The sequence below is a fragment of the Rattus norvegicus genome, chromosome 15, assembly GCF_036323735.1.
Source record: "Rattus norvegicus strain BN/NHsdMcwi chromosome 15, GRCr8, whole genome shotgun sequence".
Lineage (NCBI taxonomy): Eukaryota > Metazoa > Chordata > Mammalia > Rodentia > Muridae > Rattus > Rattus norvegicus.
In genome coordinates, this window is record NC_086033.1 from 24,343,351 (window position 1) to 24,358,101 (window position 14,751).

The 14,751-nt window shown below is 44.9% G+C and overlaps 1 long non-coding RNA gene across 2 annotated transcripts; it reads right to left on the reverse strand.

The window, feature by feature from the left end:
• Nucleotides 1-2,453: 2,453 nt before the first annotated feature.
• Nucleotides 2,454-11,984, reverse strand: LOC102554609 (uncharacterized). Of its 2 annotated transcripts, none has more exons than XR_596092.4 (6): nucleotides 11,834-11,984; nucleotides 11,246-11,322; nucleotides 10,042-10,081; nucleotides 8,668-8,810; nucleotides 7,323-7,357; nucleotides 2,454-4,582 (listed from the first exon to the last, which is right to left on the reverse strand). It is a non-coding gene; the product is annotated as an uncharacterized LOC102554609 (long non-coding RNA). The 2 variants fall into 2 exon arrangements; XR_596093.4 differs by lacking the exon at nucleotides 2,454-4,582 and adding an exon at nucleotides 6,798-7,244 and having other exon boundaries at nucleotides 11,834-11,979.
• Between the last annotated feature and the right edge of the window lie 2,767 nt (nucleotides 11,985-14,751).

The window sequence follows — 14,751 nt, forward strand, 5'->3', positions numbered from 1 at the left end:
AACAGGGACACCATTTCAGAGAGCCTGAGGTGGACAGGGGACCATTTACCTCAGCATCCTTGAATGTGTATCATGCCAGGACTAACCATCAGAGGCCGGAGAGGGCACATGATTTCCCTGCTCGGTTGTCCTAAACGGTAGTCCTGCAGAAACCGATTATGCTAATAGCAGTTTCACATACAAAAGGAAAGGCACCATTGCTGGATATTTTGTTTTGAGCAAATGTCATTTTTGCCCCCATTGGAAGAAATTTTAAATGCAATTTTGCTCTTTCCCTTACCTCAAAAAGAATCATTCTCAAATGGCCCTAAATACCAGTTATAAGAAACTCGTGATGAATTTTTAGGACTAAGAGGGAGGTTTGACCCGACTGCTTTCAACCTTAGGTGGGTTAGCCTTGAAAGCCCCCAGTTCAGAGGCCTGCCTGGTTCGGTTCAGCAGCCTTCCTGGTTTTAGTCAGCGTTCAGGGTTGCAGGTTCCATCCAGTCGCTGCTGGCACTGGCTTGCTCATGTAGCTTCTCACACAGCAGCTTCCTGTGACACGCCCTAGTGCTGCAGTCGCTTCAGGCTCACATATAACCCAGAAGGAAAGCCTCTCCCCCATCTAGGCCTCACCACTTAAACCAAAACAAACCACAACACGACAATCTCTGTACTCTCCTCGTTTTGACCTGCCCCCACCCAACAGGAATGATGTGGCCCAAAACCCTTCCTCCTTCAGAGTGATTCCTAGTAACCCCCAGAGTCGTTTTTTCTAATTAAATAAACCTCATCTCGTCTAGCTTCCTGGTCAGCATTTTGAACCCCCTACAGATGGGTCTGAAGGATTAACAGCAAATCCTCCTCGACCTAGCTCTGGCAGATGGGCGGCATGTGTCTGATAAATACTCGGACGGGACTGCTTCCTCCTGCTCCTCACAGATAGACCGAACACCCAGCAAATTAATTTTAAAATGGTGCCCCTCGCAACCCTTAAGTGGCAAAGGAGGCCAAACACAAATGATATGAATTTCATATGGGGAGCACATTATCACTTCACAATAACTGAGAAAAATAACCTGTAGAGTAACCGGGACCTCAGGGGGAGGCTGGGTCAGGAGGTTTACAGCTCAGCCCTGAGAGACCCTGAGGTCTCACCTTCCGGTCCTGTGCTCATTTGCATAGTCTTTCTGCTTTAGCCTTTTCTCCTAGGCGCTGGCTGGTTCCCTTTGGAATTTGAAAGCAGATGGACCGGAACACAGTACCTGTGTACATTTTGTGTTAGAAAAAGGCTGGATGCATCAAGGACTGCACAAACATGTCCCGGTCGTTAGAAACGTTTGCATTGAGGGATTGATGACCCAGCTGTCTGTTGCATCGTGGAAAGGGAAAAGTGACTTCGGCTGTGGGAGAAGGGTGAGATGCTATTTGGAAACCCTGCAGAACCTCGGACAAAAGCCCAGCGCGCTGCAGCTCCGTAGATCCGAGTCCCAAGGATTAGGTTGTAAAATGTCCAAGTCTCACTTTCTGAAAAGTGCAATCGTAGTCAAATATTTGCATATAACATTGAGAGCTATGCATATCAGGCCGTGGTGGCACTTGACTCGTCTACAGAGCAAGTTCCGGGACATCCGGGGTTACACAGAGAAACCCTGTCTCAAAAAAGAAAAGAAAACAAAAGGAGCTATGCTTTAAACCCGGGGCACCTAGATACATAGGGGAGAGGCTCCTCTCAACATACAAAGAGCAGGACTCAGTCCTAGAGATCACTTACCTAAGGACATAGCTACTTTCTTGAAGCGGGGCACAACCAGTTCTCTAGAAAGAACTTTACTAGGCCACAACCAGTTCTCTAGAGCCTTTATTGGGCCTCTACTGGGATGGTGTATTCTGCAAACAAACTTGAATTCCTGAGAAGCGACTACAGGGACTCCTGGAGAACACTAACTTGAGGTGACTTCTGAGGGTGTCCTGGGAATTTGTAGGACGATGTGGATTAAGAATCCAGACCTGGTTCTAGCAGACCACCATATTCTCTATGCCTTGCTTAGATTTATCTTAATTCCTAAAGAAGGTAACTGGACATTTACATTCTCCTCTGGACTGTTCTGGTTTGTCCGTATTTATCTTCAAAGGGAAGTGGGTCTGTGTGATAAACTTCAAGTCACCTGCCATGTTTTTATTGCTTACTTTCCGCACAAGAGAGTCAGCATAGGCTGCAGAATCTTTATGTTTTTTCCATAATGTATCCTCAACGCTTCATCCAAATTGTGCTGATTCATGGTAGGTATTTAGTAACTGAACTGTATGTATGTATGTATGTGTGTGTGTATGTATGTATGTATGTATGTATGTATGCATGGGTACATGTATACATATGTATGTATTTTATGGTGCTGGGAACCAAACTAAGAAACCCCTAGCAATGCAAAATTCATGCCATATCACTGAGCTCCACTTACCAACACGATTCGTATATTTAAACATTTTTTAAAATTTATTTACTTTTTTAGTTGTGTATGTGCATGTGTTTTCCATGTGGTTACCCTCAAAGGCCAGAAGAGGGTGTCTGACCCCTTGGAGCTAGAATTAGAAGCAATTGTGAGCCACCCAAAACAGATGCCAGGAGCCAAACCCTGGTCCTCTGGCATCAGGGAGAACTTCTAATTAGTGAAATATCTTTCTAGCCCTCTGATTCATATATTTAATTTTTTATTGTTATGATTATTTCCATGCATGTGTATGTGTGTGTATATCTATATCTATATATCTATATCTATATCTATCTATCTATATATATATATATATGTATATAACGTGTGTATGTGAATGTCTAAGTAGACCAGAAGAGAGCATGGAGTCTCCTAGAACTGGAGTTCTGTGCTGACAGAGTTGGCGCTGGGAACCAGACTCAAGTTCTTTAGAAGAACAGGAGCTTAACCTAGCTTAACTTAATTTATGGGGAGCCATTTCTCTACCCCATAACTTACACGTTTTAAATGAGTAAAATGTGTGACCTCAGAAGAATGTATTTTCTTGTTTGATTTACTTAAACGTTATTTAAATTTTCATTTATTCATGAAGTGTGTGTGCACATGAAGAAGGTCAGAGGACAACTGTTAGGAGTTGGTTCCTCCTCCCACCTTGTGGATCTTGGGGACTGACTCGGGCTGTCTTTACCTACTTGAACGAGCACATCACCTGTGCTTGATTTTTTTTTTTTTTTTAGACAAAGTCTCACTGTATAACCTAGGAAGGCGTTGAACTAATAACATCCTGCCTCAGGCTCTTAAATGCTAGATTTCAAGATCCAGGTAATCCACAAAAAGAAAGACTTCTGCCTTTGCCCTGCCTCTGTGTCTCTTGTACCCTTGGACAAGTCCCTTAATTACTCTGAGCTGTGCGCTCCTCCTGGCCTCGCTCTGACTGCTAGACTGCAGAGTCAGCTCTGCCAAGAAACAGTGTCACTCACCGGAAGAGAAATGCAACTCACAACTATCCGAGCTACTTGTGTTCTGCTACCCCGGTGATACAGGACAGAAAATGTGTGGCGCTGTGGGTAGAGTGGGATGTAGGTACCAAAGCGCCCTGCTGGGGGCAACTCAGGTAGTGCTGCGTCTACGGAAAGCATCCGGGGAAATCTGACACTTCCGAAGTGACCCAGCAATTCCAACAGCAGGAGTTTTTTTCCCTATAAAAATACTGATTGCTGTAGAAATGGCTATGTATGTCAACCAGAAAATTAGTTAGATGAATTATCAAACTGCCATTGAGAGAGAGAGAGACAGAGACAGAGAGAGAGACAGAGAGAGAGACAGAGAGACAGAGACAAGAGAGAGAGACAGAGAGACAGAGAGACAGAGAGAGACAGAGAGAGAGAGACAAGACAGAGAGAGAGAGATAGAGAGACAGAGAGAGAAAGAGACAGAGACGAGAGAGAGAGACAGAGAGAGAGAGAAGCAAATCTAAAGTGTGCCTGGTACATTCCGAAATTTTTAATAGGGCTGAGTGAGATCAGTGTCACAAATGCAGCTTAGATGTACGTAAAACATGGAGTGACACCCGATCCACACCGTGTACCCTTGAAAGAGGAACTGAGAATCTGGGAAACAAGTGTAGAAGGGGAAAACTTCGTTACAAACCCTCCTTGAGCTCTGCATGCGGAATCAGCCACTGGCTTACACAAAAGAAAAACCAAATCAAGGGCCTTCAGTGGTTATTTGTGCTCCTACACCAGTGGCTTACACCCCGGGGGTTGCGACCCATTTGGGGGTCAAATGACCCTTTCACAGGGGTCACATATCAGATTTCCTGCATATCACATATTTACATAATGATTTATAACAGTAGCAAAACTGCAGTGATGAAGTAGAGACAAAAACGATTTTCTGGTTGGGAGTCATCACGATGTGAGGAACTGTATTGAAGGGTCAAAGCATCAGGAAGGCTGAGAACCACTGTTCAGATGATGTTGAAGATTTGCTGGGTGTCCTTGTAATACACCACGTGCCCAGTCCCCGTAACAGACATACAATGAGGAAGATTTTAAAATCGGCCAAGTGACAGCTGTCAGTAGAATAATATTCTGTCCAACTTGGTAATTCTATGAAAAAAAATAAACATACAGAATTTATTATGGTGCTTAGAATCAGAAATTCACATCTCTATGGCTACGTTCTAGTAGTTGGTCTAAAAGATGATAGCCCTAGACAGAAAGGCCGCATATTAAAAATAATAATAAGGGCTAGAGAAATAGCTCAGAGGTTAAGAGCAATGGCTATTCTTCCAGAGGTCCTGAGTTCAATTCCCAGCAACCACATGGTGGCTCACAACCACCTCTTCTGGTGTGTCTGAAGACAGCTACACTGTACTCGTATACATAAAATAAATAAAAAATAATAATAAAATGAAAACTAAGTGTACTGTTGTAGTCCATTCTTCTAGCACAGTTGCTCCTGACTGGCTCTTTGCTTGTCTGTACGACGTGGCCTGCAGTGTTTGTTGGTGTGCGGCTTGATTTCCTGAGGCTAAACCAAATGTAATGGTCTCAGAGTCAGGCCATGTCCAGATTCCAGGGGTACAGTTCCCCACTATGAGATATTAAGCAAATGACTTAATCTCTTCTGTCCTGAGCCCCTTGTCCTGACGAGTAGAAGAGCCATGAGGGTGATGGGAGATCACTCATGCAGAAGGCTTGGTGGGGCCCCAGGGGTGCAATGAGCTCTCTCCAGGAGTGACATCATCTTTGTCATCATTGTCCTCCTTACTCTGTCTCCCTAGCTCGATGACAAGTGGCATCAGCTGCCTTTTTGAACCAGCTTTTGTTTACAGCATGCCTGCTATGTAATTAACCACTAAGAAAGTCTGACTGCTTCATAGGTCTACATCAAAATGTCTCTTAGATCCAGCCCTTGATGGAGATAAAACAGAACGTCTTATAAATAGCATAATTAGACCCCAGACAGGTTCAATAATTTAGTTTTAAAATCTTCTCCCTGTAAAGCATAGTATTTTTGTTCTTAGAAGGGTACAAATGGCTAGGCGGTGGTGGTGCATGCCTTTCATAGTCCCAGGACTAGAGACGCAGAGGCAGGTGGATCTCTGAGTTCCAGGCCAGCCTGGTTTGCAAGTCCCAACCTGCAGAGAAAGCCTGTCTCAAACACAAAACAAGACAGAAATCTGCACAGTTGCTGGAGAAATGGATCCATGGTGAAGAACACTCATTCTTGCAGAGAAACCAAACTTGGTTCCCAGCTCCTACATGACAGCTCACAGACATTAGTAATTCCACCTTCCATTAGTTGATTCTACCTCCTCCTCCTCCTCCTCTTCCTCCTCCTTTCTCTTCTTCTTCCTCCTCTTCCTCCTCCTCCTTCCTCCCTCCTCCTTCTTCTTCCTCTTCCTCTTCTTCTTCTTCCTCTTCCTCCTCCTTCCTCCTCCTCCTTTTTAAGATTTGTTTGTTTTAGTTATATGAGGTCACTGTAGCTATCTCCAGACACACCAGAAGAGGGCATCAGATCAAATTACAAGTTGTGAGCCACCATGTGGTTGCTGGGAATTGAACTCCCGACCTCTGGGAGAGCAATCAGTGCTCTTAACCATTGAGCCATCTCCCCAGCCCCTGATGCCCTCTTCTGACCTATGTGGACTCCTGTACACATATAGTGCATGTCTACACATTCAGGCAAAACACTCATACACGTAAAGTAAGGTTTAAAAAAAACAAAACAGAAAAACAAAGTAGAGGACTGGAGAGACGGCTCGGTGGTTAGGAGCACTGGATGCTCTTCCAGAGGATCCAGGTTTCATTTCCAGCACCGACAAGGCAGCTCATGACCTCCTTTAACTCCAGATTGAGAAAATTCAGTGGCTTCAAGGGCACTAAATAGACCTATACACATAAAATAAAAATGTCTTTTTTCCCCCTCTGAGGTAGGAACTCTTTTCCTTCATTGGAGTTTTTAAATTTACATTTTAAATGTTCTTTCCTTCCCAGGTTTCCCCTCCAGAAACCTGCTATCCCATCCCTACCCACGCCCACACGCCCCCCCCGCTGCCCCCCCCCGCACCCCCCCCCGCTTCTTTGAGGGTTCTACCCCACCCACCCACCACTCCCTCCCACCTCCCCACTCTGACATCTTCCTATACTGGGACGTGGAGCTGTGGCACGACCAAAGGCCTCTCCTCCCATCAATTCCCAATAAGTCTTTTTTTAAAGAAAAGATTCATTCCACCACGGAGGGGGAAGGGTGGCTGAGGCCTGACTCCTGGCTGAAGAGCTATTGATAGTTGATGGCTACCAGGGAAGAGAAAGTCACTTTCTTTGAGGAGAAGAGATTTATTTTGTTTGTTTGTTTTGTCAGTTTGATACGAACTAGGGTCACCTGGGAAGAAGAAACCTTAATATCGAACTGTTTCTCCACGGTCTCTATCACTTACTGTCTCCAGACTCCTCCTGCCTGGAGTTCCTGTCCTGTCTTCCCTCGGCGATGAGCTGTGATTGAGGTGGGTGAGCCAAATAAGCCTTTCCTCCCCAAATTGCTTTCTGTCGTGGTGTTTTATCACAGCACTCAAGAGCAAACAAGGACAAAGTGGACACTCGTAAGCTACACCCTACACCCTCAACCCAGGCACAACTCAGGCACAGCGAGTTCAAAATAACAACGATTGGAAAGCGCAGAGGGTTAATGTACGCATGGCGTTCAGTCCCATCAGCTGTTATTATTGTCACGTCATTGTTAGGTCATCTCCCTCTGTGTTCATTCCTGAGACATGATGAAAAATACAATTATTAAAAAAAAAAAGAAGGGGTTGGGGATTTAGCTCAGTGGTAGAGTACTTACCTAGGAAGCGCAAGGCCCTGGTTCGGTCCCCAGCTCTGAAAAAAAGAAAAAAGAAAAAAAATACAATTATTGTCTTTTCATAAAAGATTTATTGATTTATGGATATGAGTACACTGTTGCTGTCTTCAGACACACCAGAAGAGGGCATCAGATCCCATTACAGATGGTTGTGAGCCACCATGTGGTTGCTGGGAACTGAACTCAGGACCTCTGGAAGAGTAGCCAGTGCTCTTAACCACTGACTCACCTCCCCAACCCCTCTTACTGTCTTTTTAAAGATTTATTTATTTTTCTACATATGAGTGTTTTGCATTAAGTGTCTGCCTGCTGCCTGAGGAGGCCAGAAGAGGGAATTGGATTTCTTACAACTGGAGTTACAGACATTTGTGAGCCTCTACGGGAGCGCTGGGAAGAAAACACGGTTCTTCTGAAAGAGCAGCAAGTGCTCTACCACCCCGAACCTAGTGGAGCTTCTCAGAGTTGCTGGGTAACAAGGGGTCCTATTGTTATTGTTCTGTGCAGGACCCCAGACTATCCCTGAAGTAAGAAACACGGGGTTTCCTATACGTGATATTGGAAGTCAACAACCTCTGAAGGTCTGCAGGGCTGATGGCTAATTTACTAGGGTCACAAGGGAGGCCCCACCTTCCAAGAAGCCAGATACACTGTCGGCTCTCTGATATTCTAGCAGATCACCTGGCATAAATAACTTAGAAAGAGGAACCCAGGTATAGTGACACACGCTTGAAAGCTGGTGCTATAGATATTTGACGTTGGGTGGCCAAAGCAGGAAGATTTTTAAGCTCGAGGCCAGTCTAGGCTATGCGTCTTAAAAACAAAGGAGTAAATATAAATAAAAAGAGGAAATAATGTTTGAGTCATGACTTCAGATGTTCCAGACAAACGAAACCATAGCTTTTGGCTTGTGAGGAGGCATAGATAGCATCATGGTATAGGGTGCTCACTTCTTAACGGTCCACAAGCTCAGAGAGAGGAGGGGACCCAGGTCCCCATACATTCCTCAAGCGCATGCCCCTAAGGACCTAAGTTTCAGTAAACCCCACCTCCTAGAATTTCTGCCACCACCCGGTTGTCTCATGCATTGGGGCACCGACACTGGAGATTTTGAGGGACATCATCGAGTCACAGGATATGGGATAGGCTGGTGCGATGGCTCACATCTGCAATCCCAGCACTAGAGATGGGGGAGAAGCCAAGATGGGAGGAACACCATGAGCCTGAAGCCAGTCTGGGTTACAAGATGAGACTTCCGGGCCAACCTGGGCTACAGAGTGTGACACTGTCTCCAACACAAAACAGACAGACCGACAACACAAAGTCTTACCGTAACACCCAGGATGCGAGCAGCCTATGAGGCAGCAGAGTGAACCAGCTCAGGACGTCATCACTGTCAAGGTTAAATCACTTTCTGCCTTTGACTAAAGTCCTAGAAGCTCTATTTTGTCTCAGTTGTGTTCTTTTTCTTTCCTATATTAAAGACAGAGATTGAGGAGGGGTTGTTGTTATTGTTATTGTTGTTGTTGTTATTGTTGTTGTTAACGCCTTTTAAACGCACTCGGTATTTTTCTGCAGTCAAATGCTCTACCACTGAGCTATACCCCCGCACTCGGTATTTTTCTGAATCCTTTCTTTTCTTTTGGGTGCTGGATCTTCAACCCTGGGTCTTGTACATGCTCATAAGTACTCTGCAACTGAGCTGTCCCTCAAGGGACAACAACTCAGGTTGATTTTTCAAGTGTTCGCAGAGCAAACGGTCACTAGTTAAGAGACATTTTCTGACTGGGCTCTCACCAACCCCTGCAGTATGACTTGCCTTTACCTTGCTCCACTGTAACCCCCAACCCCAAACACTGGCATCTAGTAGTTCTAGTAGCTTTGGGATTGACCCTCCTTCAATGTTGGATTCCCTAACTGCTGGCTTAAAAATTGGACAAGTTTCTTACATTTGTGACGATCTCCTATGGTCATAGACATTCTCCATGTTATAAATATGTTAAACAGAGATACTGACATATCCGTTCACGGAGCTCAGGGCTGGCTCCATGCCTACTAAGGTTGTCCTATAAATAGTAGACCTCAGAACATGCTGGCTGCCACTACCATGCTGGCTGAACACTCTCCTTTTCCATATAAGCTCCTGTCCTTTTGCTCATCTTTTGGAGCTCAGCTTTCTCTAAACACACTATGTAACCCAGCCAAGACAACGAAGGCTTCTCTAGCCCCTCGCCAGTCCTTGCATACAGCAGGCTGTCTATTGACACAGGAGAAATGTCACCAGCACGGGTGTTCAGTGAGTTCATCGTCCCATTAGCAGTACTGGTAAATTGACAGACCAGAGTCGGTTGCCAATATGTGTATGACATAGAATGCCCTGAGAACCTTATATACTGCCAGCTGTGGTGGCAACACTCCTTTAATCCCAGCACTAGGGAGGCAGAAACAGGCAGATCTCTATGAGTTCAAGACCAGCCTTTCTACAAAGCAAATTCCAGGACAATCAGGGCTGTTACACAGAAACCCTGTCTCGGAAAACAAAAGAATCTTCTAATAAATATTAATGTCTTCTATCAAATAAATGTCGATGGATATGAGGGGAGAAAGGAACCCTCATACACTGCTGGTACAGACAAAAAGCTAAAATTAGAACCACCATTTGACCAACCTATACTAGTCTTGGGTAAACACACCATAGACATACCTGCACGCCTCTGCTTATTATACATGTGCTACCACGATAGCTGCAAAAAAAATATCAAGCCAGATGTTCAACAACAGATGTATAGATATAGAAAACAAGCTACACACACACAATGGACTTTATTTGCTGTAAAGAAAAATGAAGGCATGATGTTTTCAGGGAAATAAATACATTTTGAAATCACTATGTTAAACAAAATAAACCAGACTCAAAAAGACCAAGACACATGTTTCTCTTGTATGTGCAACCTAGGTTTAAGTTATACATACGAACATGTATGCATATATACACATGTGCACGTATGCGTGTATGTGTGGAAGTAGAGGTCATGAAACTAGAAAGGAGATCATGAAAGGGAAGAAAGAAATCTTGAAGGGTGGAGAAAGAGAGAGTGAGGGGTACTTGGGATATGAAAGCAAAAGGGAAGGAAAAAAGGCACCGTCAGCATTTGGGAATGGGGGCGGGGATGCACTAGAATAAAATATAATTTTGCATATGTGTGAAAATACCACATTGGAACCCATTATTTTCCTTGAAAACTTAGAGAAGGAAAGAAAGAGGAGAGGGAGGAGGGGGAAGAGGGGAAGGAGGAGGAGCAGGAGGAGCCGAGAGGGGGTGGAAGGGGGAAGGGAGGGAGAGGGAGAGGGGAGGGGAAAGGAGGGGGAGGGGGAGGGGAGAGGGAGGGGGAGGGGGAGAAGTTACTCGGAGGCAGTGCTCAGCTGAGATCTCTGAAATCAGCCCTCTGTGCAGAGGCCCCTTGACATACAGTAGTGGTGATCCAGTCGAGGTTGGACAGCTAGGATGACCTTGAGGTAGATTTAAAACTTGAAAAAATATATAAATGTAGATTGTACTGATAAAGCACTATCAAAATACCAAGGAAGAAAAGTACTGAGACCTCTTGTGTTCTTTGGATCCCTGCCCCCTGTTATTTTTGACAGATATTGGTTAATTCCCATCCACAGAGATGAATAAAATACATTCACAGGGGGGAGAGGGGTGGTGACATTGAACCTGATCTTCTGGGTTTTCTGCACATGGTGACCTCCCTGCCCTGCCCACTCTTAACTCCTGAACTGCCCTTTGTCCCCGTGTTATCAGGAAGTGAGTGAGTGACATCAGGAAGGGTGGCTTAGCAAGGGAGCCGCTTTCCTCCTTGTTGTAAAAACTCCAGTTACCTGACCTAATAAGTTGGAAAACTTACAGTAGGCTTCTGGTTTCATTGCAGGTCCTCAAATGCACAGGATGTCGTCACCACCCTGCCGTGTGTATTCGTGCTGTCTGTTTGAACAGGCGCATGGCAGGACACAGGTCATAGCCTCTCCATTTCCTTATTTTTTGCCCCAAGTTTCCTCTCTGGCTTCCACAGAAATAGTATTTTTCTAAGCTACCAGTAGCACAACCAGTTGCCTCCCTCCTTAACCCTGACTGCTAGAAAACGCCCAGCATTGCTTTTCCCGCTCGAAATCGCCCTTCAGGACTGTGAAATAGAAATGAATCGCAGACACGCACAATTTCAGCCTCTCGGAGATTCTTCGGTCCTGCTTCTCACTTGTCAAATGAGAAAAGCAACCAGGACTCTCGGCGTGGAGAGGCCCAGCCAGGCATGCCCTGTAGTCTGTGCCCAGTCTCTCTTCTCTCTCTCTCTCTCTCTCTCTCTCTCTCTCTCTCTCTCTCTCTCTCTCTCTCTCTCTCTCTCTCCTCCCTCCCTCCCTCCCTCCCTCCCTCCCTCCCTCTCTCTCTCTCTCTCTCTCTCTCTCTCTCTCTCTCTCAATAAAAATCATATAATCACCGAGTTCTTCCGTTTCCACCATCTTGCCATGTCCTAAAAATAATAAAGACACCGGTGCCCTTGGGGATGCCAGTCAAAGGAAATGAGTAGCCCGGGCTTCCGTTTCCGGTGAGCCTAGTCAGCATCCGAAGCAGGGAGAAAGAGACTCCTAAGGGGAGTGATCCTCACCGGCCCAATTGCCTGGTGCCCTCAAGGACTCTGCCCCCAAGGTGAGCACACAAGGCTTCGTGTGTTTTCTTCGGGGACCTTTTGCCACATTTCCCTCTCACTGTGCTTTGAAAATTAACTGCCAGAATCTGGTCATTATGGCTTCATTAACTATTCCTTGTAATTGCAACGGTCATAATTAATTCATCTGTTATTCACATGGGTGACATACAGACACTTTAATAGATTTTCCTCAGGGAATTCCACACTTTAAATGATATTGACGGCACTTTTAGGAGATTTAAAGACAAACGACCACAGTAGAAATTCATTTTTGTGTAAGTAGCTAGGAGTTATTATAAAAAAAAAAAAGACACAGAGGCATTAAAAAAATGCCACTGTTATCTTTTTAAATCCTGCAGTTTTTACAAATGAAACCCAAAAGCCAATGAATAAGCTTTTCCTCCTACCTCTACAAGATATATTTCTTTTCTTTTATTTTCTTCTTTTCTTTTTTTTCTAAAAAGAAAAAATAGACTTACTTATTCTATATGAATGAGTGTTTCATTTTGCCTGCATGTATATACATGTATGATGCGCTTGGCTGTCACCTCAGGAGCCCAGAAGAGGGGTTGACTCCCTTGTCACTAAAATACCAGATGGCTGTGAGCCACTGTGTGGGTGCTGGGAACAGAACTGAGTTCCTTAGCAAGAGCAACAAGTGCTCTCCGCTGCCAAGCCAATCCTCCAGTGCTACCCCAATCCCCAACCCCCTGACCCCTGACCCCTGACCCCTGACCTGTGCCTCTTTGAGTCAAGTTCTCACTCTAATACTGGAACTTATTATGTAGCCCAGGCTAGCCTCAAACTTCCAGCGATCTCCTGCCTCCGACTCCTGTCTGTTGAAATTAAAGGCATGAAGCCAGATTTCTGGTTTTTCCAGTACAAAGTAAAGTCATCCGTATACAAAACAGATGATATCTTTGCACAAATGCATACCAGGCTATGTAACTAAATATACTTGAATAGATTCCGGGGTCAAACCTTTCAGGCTTCCTTTATTTGCTCATGAATCGTTGATTCTTTAACCCTCGACTGTATGCTGACTTCCTTGTGTTTAGTTTACGTTAGAGTTCTTTCTCTTTCCTTTCTCATGAAATCGGTTGCATGAAACCCAGATAAAACGTCAGTGACTCAAATATCACACACTCTCTAGCCCTTGTCCCTGGACTCTTCCGTGCATGTACCCCTGCATTCCCTCGTTTAAAGCTGAATGAAAATTCCACACGGCTGAATATTTAAGGAAATGCTCAATGATGGGTTATCTGGTGGAAATCTCCAGCCTATGATGACAGACACAGCTTTAAGCAGCAGAAGTGAAGCGGTTGTCTACAATTCAGGCTAACAGCTGTACTCAGCAAAACGTGCTCTGTCTGAAAGCGCTCAGCCATGGAGAGAGGAAGAAGACGTCCCATTTTGGTTTGTGTTATTCTGCAATTGCTCAACACCCACTTGACTCGGAGTAGAATCACAAACACCCAGGGTCTGGTCTCTCGGAGATGACCTAGTGCACCTTTTTGATGAGTTCTTTAGATGGGAATGCTGAGTCAAGGTCATCTGTAAAGTGCCCTGCCCAGGTCATCTGTAGATGATAGTCCCATGCCCTGTCTCTAGATCTTGGCCCAACACTTATCCAACAGACTTCATCCTCTCTTGGCACCATGGCTTCCACAAGTCGAGAACTTGGTGCCAACATGAAACAGTGTGATAAACTTAGAGGAAGACACCACACAAACAACATAACAACTCAAAGACCGAGGACCAAGCACTTCGTTCTTGACTTGCTCTCTAGAACTTCAAGTAAAGCAGCTTTTGCAGGCAAATAAGAGATTGGCATACCTCGGCGGTAGAGGACTTTCCTACCATGCATAGATTCTGGGGTCGAGTCCTCAAAAGTTATCATTCCTAACTGATACCTGATACCCAATTATAACCGCTTGGGTTTGGGAGGGAACCTTTTAAGAGCCACAAGAAACCTGGAACCTTCCTGAAGTTTAAAAATCTGGCTAGGAGGGAAGTACACCAAGGTAGGTACCAACCTCGGTACTTGTAAGCAAAAAACAATAGGTGACGTCAGCTCTTCCTGGGTTCCAAGTTCTCTCAAACGAACTCCTTTCTCCCAAGGCTTTGGATTCATCAAGCCGATAGCCTGGTGTTTGAATAAGAATCTCAATCAATTTCTCTCTCTCTCTCTCTCTCTCTCTCTCTCTCTCTCTCTCTCTCTCTCTCTTTCTCTCTCTCTTTCCTCTCGTATTTCTGCCAGATGGGTGTGTTTTGTTTTAAAGATGGCTCAGGATGCCAACTGCTAAGTTCACCTACTCGCTCTGCTTGGCCACTCAGCACCTGGTATTTTAGGGGTTTTTTTGTTTTGTTTTGTTTTTCATTTTGCATTTTTAAATCAGGATTTCTTTCCCACTTTCTGAGCCCCGGAGTTCACCCTGAGGGTGGGTGGTTATTGTAAACCGACCCGGGGAAGGCTGAGGTTCTGCATTCTCCTGGCTAGAACAGAGGACCCAGGCTGAGGTCAAAATTATTATGTGGAGATTAAAGCGTAGAATTTAATTATGTGTTCTGTTGCTCCCGGTACATTTATTAATTTAGCAGTACAAACTGACTGGGGCTAAACAAGCAGGACTGATTAATTTGCAAAGACATCTAGGTAACAGATTGTGATCAAAGTGGGGACCTGATCCTGTTAGATTGAAATGTGT